This window comes from Cyanistes caeruleus, chromosome 3 (genome assembly GCF_971803275.1).
Source record: "Cyanistes caeruleus chromosome 3, bCyaCae1.hap1.1, whole genome shotgun sequence".
In the NCBI taxonomy this organism is placed as follows: Eukaryota; Metazoa; Chordata; class Aves; order Passeriformes; family Paridae; genus Cyanistes; species Cyanistes caeruleus.
In genome coordinates, this window is record NC_141703.1 from 29,009,573 (window position 1) to 29,015,732 (window position 6,160).

Sequence of the window (6,160 nt, forward strand, 5' to 3'; positions counted from 1 at the left end):
CATTCTTGCCAACCAAATATGTTGACTTTCGCCTTGTGATTTTCTTAAATCACTACTTTGTAGGGATTTTTACCCAAAATTATAATTCTCCTTCAGTTAACCAAAGTAGATCCTCTCACAATGAAGTTCTTAAAGGGATGAAATGTAAATAATCAGATAAAAATTTAATGTCTCTTTCCAAACTCCTTGTAAAAATTATAGTGTTTTAATAAGCTGTGTTGTTTTCATGGATCAACTATTACATTTTACAGGAGGAATACATTTTTTACTTTTTTTTTTGCTAATGCAATAGGATAATTTTAATATAAATAATTCCAGACAACTCTTCCTTTTCTTTTTTTTTTATTTTTCTTTTTAAGATTTTAAATTTAGAAAAACAATGCTTTACATCACCTCTCCTACATTCCTCTTTATTTTGGTTCATTAGTTGTGTGTTTTCAGCCTAGTTTGGGAGCGACTTTTTTCATTCCCAGAAATTTCTCTCAGCTTAATTTAACTTAATAATAACAGAATTCAGATATCTTCTCTTGAATGCAAAGTTAGAAGTACCTGAGTATTTTTCCTTGATGGTAAATTTAGCTCTAAAATATTTAATAGTATGCTATAACTCAAAAACAACCAGTGAGACTATCAGAAATTCTGCAGCTGTATCCCAAACTATACCGTAAGTTCTGAATAGCATGACAATGTTTATTGTAAAAAAGAAATGGAAGAGTTCTCTTGTAAGGAGACCAAAGGTTTATGCTACCAGTCAAATAAAACTATGACCAGTAGACTTGGTGGACTTGAATTTTTTCATGATCACTGACAAGTGACAGCCCCTTTCATGCGAAAGGTCCTTGGAAATAAATTGCTATTTCTGCCACAACCCTTGTGGTATGCATCTGTTTTAAAATAATTTCTTGGGATTTGCTTCAAATTTGGCTAAAACCTCAAAATCGCTATTGTGCTAAAGACTGGTAAGAATCACCAGCTCTGCTCCATTTGCTCTTGGAAAAATGAGATGCATAAATACAGGAGCACTGATTACAGAACAACTCAGAGGAAGGATTCCCCTGCTGAGTCAACATCAGATGCTAATAGATAGCCTAGATTTTCATCCATGTCTGTTTTACTATTTGCCCTATGCTGCTCATTATTGGTTTCAAAATCTTGAAGTTTTGCCTTGAAAATATAGATTCATTTTATATCGTCACATTGATGGCATTTCCATATGTATCCCATGAAAGTCACATCCTTAATACAAACCTGTTCTCACCTTAAAAACAACGTGATGGTTCCCTAGTTATTCGTAAAGTAGAGTTGGTCCTCTGGAGAAATTAATATCAAACCACTAATTATCACCACTCCAATGGCCCCGTGCACTCACAGTTTGAGGTGGTGGATTGGAGTACTTCAAATAGTTTCTCTATCTTGGTCAGGGTTTCTTCACTGAGAGTGGTTGAAAATGCCACAAAGAGTAATTTTGAATGGGGAGACTGAGCTGAAAATGATAGTCAATGAGTTACATTTGCACTTGGAAAACAAGGGATGTGGTAATGGTAAAAGTATATTTTCTTCCAAGGAGAACACCATGGTCCATAAAAGCATAGCATACCAGAATCTCATAGTCATTGCTATTAAGAAATGCTTAGAGTGGAAAAGGCAACATCATAAAGTTATGTTTTTAAATATATTTCATCAGTTACTCAATGAGTTCACCCTAAATTTTTATCATGTAAAAGAAGGAATTTCTACCTATTACCATTTCTTCACTCTAATACAACATTGGAGGACAAAGAAGATATGAAGACACATTTGAAAGGCCCTATTCTCCTCCAAGACAGGTTGATGCTGAGGCAGCTATTTAGCAGAACCATTTACCATAGCCTACTACTTACACATAATTTATTAATGTGTAAATCTTAAATTAAAAATAATTGAAAACAGCTAATGAGTATGAGTATTCTGGCAAGGAAGACATACAAATTATAAAGCCTAATATGAGCAATGCAGAACTAAGTAAATCATTGTCGGTGTTCATTCCTGAAAGTTATGCTTTTACTCTTATTTCCAGTGGTAGAGGGAGTCACTTCCACAGAAAAAAAAAGAAAAAAAAAGGAAAAAAAAAAGAAAAAAAGAAAAAGAAAAAAGAAAAAACAACACAAAACAAAGCAAACTTCTCTTTAAGACTGTACCTTTCCATACTGTATATTATGTCTAAACTAAAGAAAACGTATTTAAATATTAAAACTGTATCTAAATTGTAGCAAACTATTTTTACAGTCCTTCACTTTTAATTGCATCTACTTTTGATATCTCTCTGTGACTCATTTTACTTCTTGAGATGCTTTCTTTTAGTGCATCTCCTACCTCATCCTTTAATTTCCCTAACACTAATTCAAACCCATAAACATAGAAGCCAAATGAAGGTTCACCAAACCCCTTGTGCACCCAAGCTGCCAAGTTTTGCACAGCTCTACTTAAGACTCACATATGTGATCACTCACTTTGAACAAGCTACAATCACAGCAACCAAGGAATTTGCACCAGTTTAGAACAAAGCCTGTTTCTTTCACTTGAGCCAAAGCTATTGGCAAAGAACACAAAGTACTGGATTGGCAACTCAGCATGGATTTAATCCAGAATTCAATTTGAAGCTCCATTACCTACAAGCCTCAGCCTTCATACCAATTGAGGAAATGCCTCCTGCTTTTGATAACATAAAGGACCAATTCCCAGTGGAAATACATGAAGTTGTGCAGTGGCTCAAGAGCAGCTATGCTAGTGGAAGAGTCTTACAGTCTTTCATGAATGGAACAATTAGGAGTCGACAACTCCACTGCTCTCTCCCAAATTTTTATTGATGTACTGGAGTGGTAATTCCCCATGGACAGCCTGGATGACCAGAACCTGTGTTTTTGCTGGTCTTTGAGAGAAAACAAAAAACTGAGGTGGGTATAATTCAGATATTATAGCTTCACATGCTACTAAACTTCTAGCTTAGGTTTGCTTATGTCACCAAAACTTGGCTTTTGCAGTAGCTGCAGGTACAAATCTCTTATCCTTGTAAGCACCACACTTGGATTATTGAACTGCTGTGTTTATCATTTTTATTGTTAAAAAAGTCTGAAGAAAACACCTAAAATTCTAAACTTGTCAGTGTTTCCTGTATTTAATTTGCTGGAATATTTAAGGGTACCATATTTAATAGTCTTCTTTTTCCCCATCTTCACATATGCAACCAGCATAAGAGCAGGTGAAAGAGGAACTATTGTAGTCAAACAGGAAAAATGAGGTTATAATCTTTACCTGTTTGCAAACAGCAAGAAACACCTAGCAGAATCATAATACTTCAAAATATATTCCAAAATAATAAGCACTAAAACTATTGCACAAGCATTTACCAATTCTTTGTCAAAGGGAGCAAATAAAAAATTTAATTAATTTAGTTGGTCTTACAGAGTGGTATAAAAATTAACAAAAATAATGCTGCATGCCTGGAAGCATGAAACATTTTGAAAATATTTCATTCTCTAGAGGAAAGAAAAATGCTGTATAATTTTACCATCAGTGCTTGGCTAAACTGTTATGACTACCTACCATCTCTGCTAAGCCTGGTAGGTAAGACTTCATGGGAGAAGCCCTGGCCAATCAGGCTGCTAGATCAGACACTTTTCCAGAATGAATTGCCTTGTCCACTTCCTAGCAGTGCTTCATTACCCCCCTGGAGCGGGGGGGTACCAGCACCCATGTCCACACACCAGCAGATAATTCAGGGGCACTGTGGAAATTGTCTAGCACAAAGTTTTCTAAAGTTTTCTAAAGTTTTTTGGCTTAGCAATATGTGAGCTTAGCTAACATCTCCATCAAAAAGTGTGCCATGGAAAGGACAAACACTCTCACTAATAACCAAGTAGAAGAGATAAGAGCAGGACCTCTTGACCTAGTGCTGTATGCAGTACTGACATGCAGATATATAAACCCTGGCTTCTTTTATTTCTTTAGGTGGAATGGGAAACTACCTTTTTGAAACTTGGACTTCATTCCTATCATCTTTTTGTTCCTCATACCTGCAGTTGCCTACCTGCTTCATCTGAAATAGTCAGTGTGGTCATCTGTTTCTTCATTTTCTGTGCCCTAAGTGAAGGTGCTTTTGCAACTTTTGGGTAAATATTGCCTTTTAGCTAAGCTAGGGAGAAATATTGTCTTCAAGTCTTTTTAGTGATGGCTGTGTTCATACACCACAAACTTCAATGAACAGGCAAGATTTTTTTCTTTCTATATATCTGTATGTTTTCATGCCTTTTTAAATTACAACTCTCATTTTGTTGCTCAAAAATCTTAATAAAATGAAATTTTATGTGCCAGGTTTGAATTGAAAGTTACAATGCTTTTTGCCATAATAATATCCATTTTTTAGTGTTTATTTTGGTTTCTTGGGTTTTGACAACACTTCATATGTGTGTGTGATGAGAAAAGGTGTATTATTAAAGTCCAAATCCTTAGCAATATCTGAAAAAGGAAAAACGTAATTTTTACATCCAAAATACTTTTGCTGATGTCACAAGGCACACCGTTCTTTTCTGAGTTTTCTGCATATATTTCTCTTTTTTCTCAGCTTTCTCCTCCCAGTAAAGTTCAAAATACTTTCAGTAAGATTGAAAAATAACTGGAAAAATGTTCAGTGCCCACAGTAGGACAATAAAGTTACCTAACAAAAACAGCCTGTAACTGTTTGCTTTTAGTTGAGGACAATTATTTTAAAAACTAATTATTAAAAAAAAAAAAAAAGACAGCTAGCAATACTTCTTTTTTTTCCTGGAAAGTTAAAGCTTTGCCCCAAAAGAAAATCAATGTAAAACCATAGATCATACCTTTAACTATTTTATTAATATTGATACACTGCAATTGAGATATTAAATTAACATATATTATACCAGAAATGCTTATGTTTAACCATAGACATGAAGTAGTTCATCATAATCCTTCTGCTTGAGCACATATTTTATCACAAGAAGTTGACGTGCTGTATGAGCTTGGAAATCTCAAAGATATTTTGCATTCAATAGGATTGTACTTGAGTTTACATTTTAAGTGTATGTATAGTACTGAAAGAGAGATTCTAGGCCCACATCTTACACATATGAATAAATAATGTTAAAGCTAATAAGATCTCTGAGAGAAAATTATGATTGTCTTTAATCACTAACCTTAAGCAGCAGCAGACCATATTATCAAACACCTTCATTTCTTATAAAACTATCTATCACACACAATATAGACCTGATGAAAAGGAAGGTGGAAGTAATCAGGACAGAATGCCAATTACCTCATTACTTGTCATAGCACATTGTAACTGGAAATTGCTTCTTTCAGGTTCTGTTTGCTCAGGCAATTACAATAAACTCTCTGCTTGACATGTTGTTTGCACAGATGTAGTGCATTAATAAACATGAGGGCTAATCTGAATTATTGAACCAGCCGCAATAATTCCAACAAAGGATTTATAATAAGTCCAAGAAAGCTGAGGTATCACTGGAATTCCCTGTAAGCAACACTGACATACTTTATCACATGTAAAATCCTCAAATTTAATGTACAGTACTGGAATATGTCCCATAGGTATTTTATATTTTCTAGTACTCTAAGCCCTCAGCAACTTCTATTATGAAGGAGACTCAACACTGCTAAAGGAAATGGCAATATCACAGTCTCACTGGAAAATTACTTTATTTGCCGTATGTTTTACACACCTTTCAGACCCTTATTACTGCAATTTGTCTCCCCACCCCCTAATTTTACTAAAGAGAAATATGCTACATAGGAAAGCATGAAGGAGGCTACATTAAATGTTCCATATTGTCAAACACAAGAGCTCTAATGCTCATGATATGAGAGGGATATTTATTTATTTATTCCTTAAAAGTTTGACCAGTGAAATTGATCTCTATATTATCCCCTATACAGAACAGAAATCAGAGGACAATAGAGGAAACTACAGCTCAATAGAGAATGGCTGTTCCACCCAGACCAATGCATCTAATTTTTTTTATCTGATAAAGATTTTTTTTTTCAAGTACTGTGAAGCACTGAAAGTACACTGGGAAATTCTCTCTTTGAGTCAACCTGTTCATTGGTACATATGTGCAGAGATTTGCTACCTTTTTATCAAAACACC

The 6,160-nt window shown here is 34.6% G+C and overlaps 1 long non-coding RNA gene across 1 annotated transcript; it reads left to right on the forward strand.

Annotated features, from left to right (window-relative positions):
* The first annotated feature begins 2,657 nt into the window (after positions 1-2,657).
* Positions 2,658-4,357, forward strand: LOC147654041 (uncharacterized). The gene is made up of 2 exons (XR_015285433.1): positions 2,658-2,933; positions 3,988-4,357. It is a non-coding gene; the product is annotated as an uncharacterized LOC147654041 (long non-coding RNA).
* Positions 4,358-6,160: the final 1,803 nt, after the last annotated feature.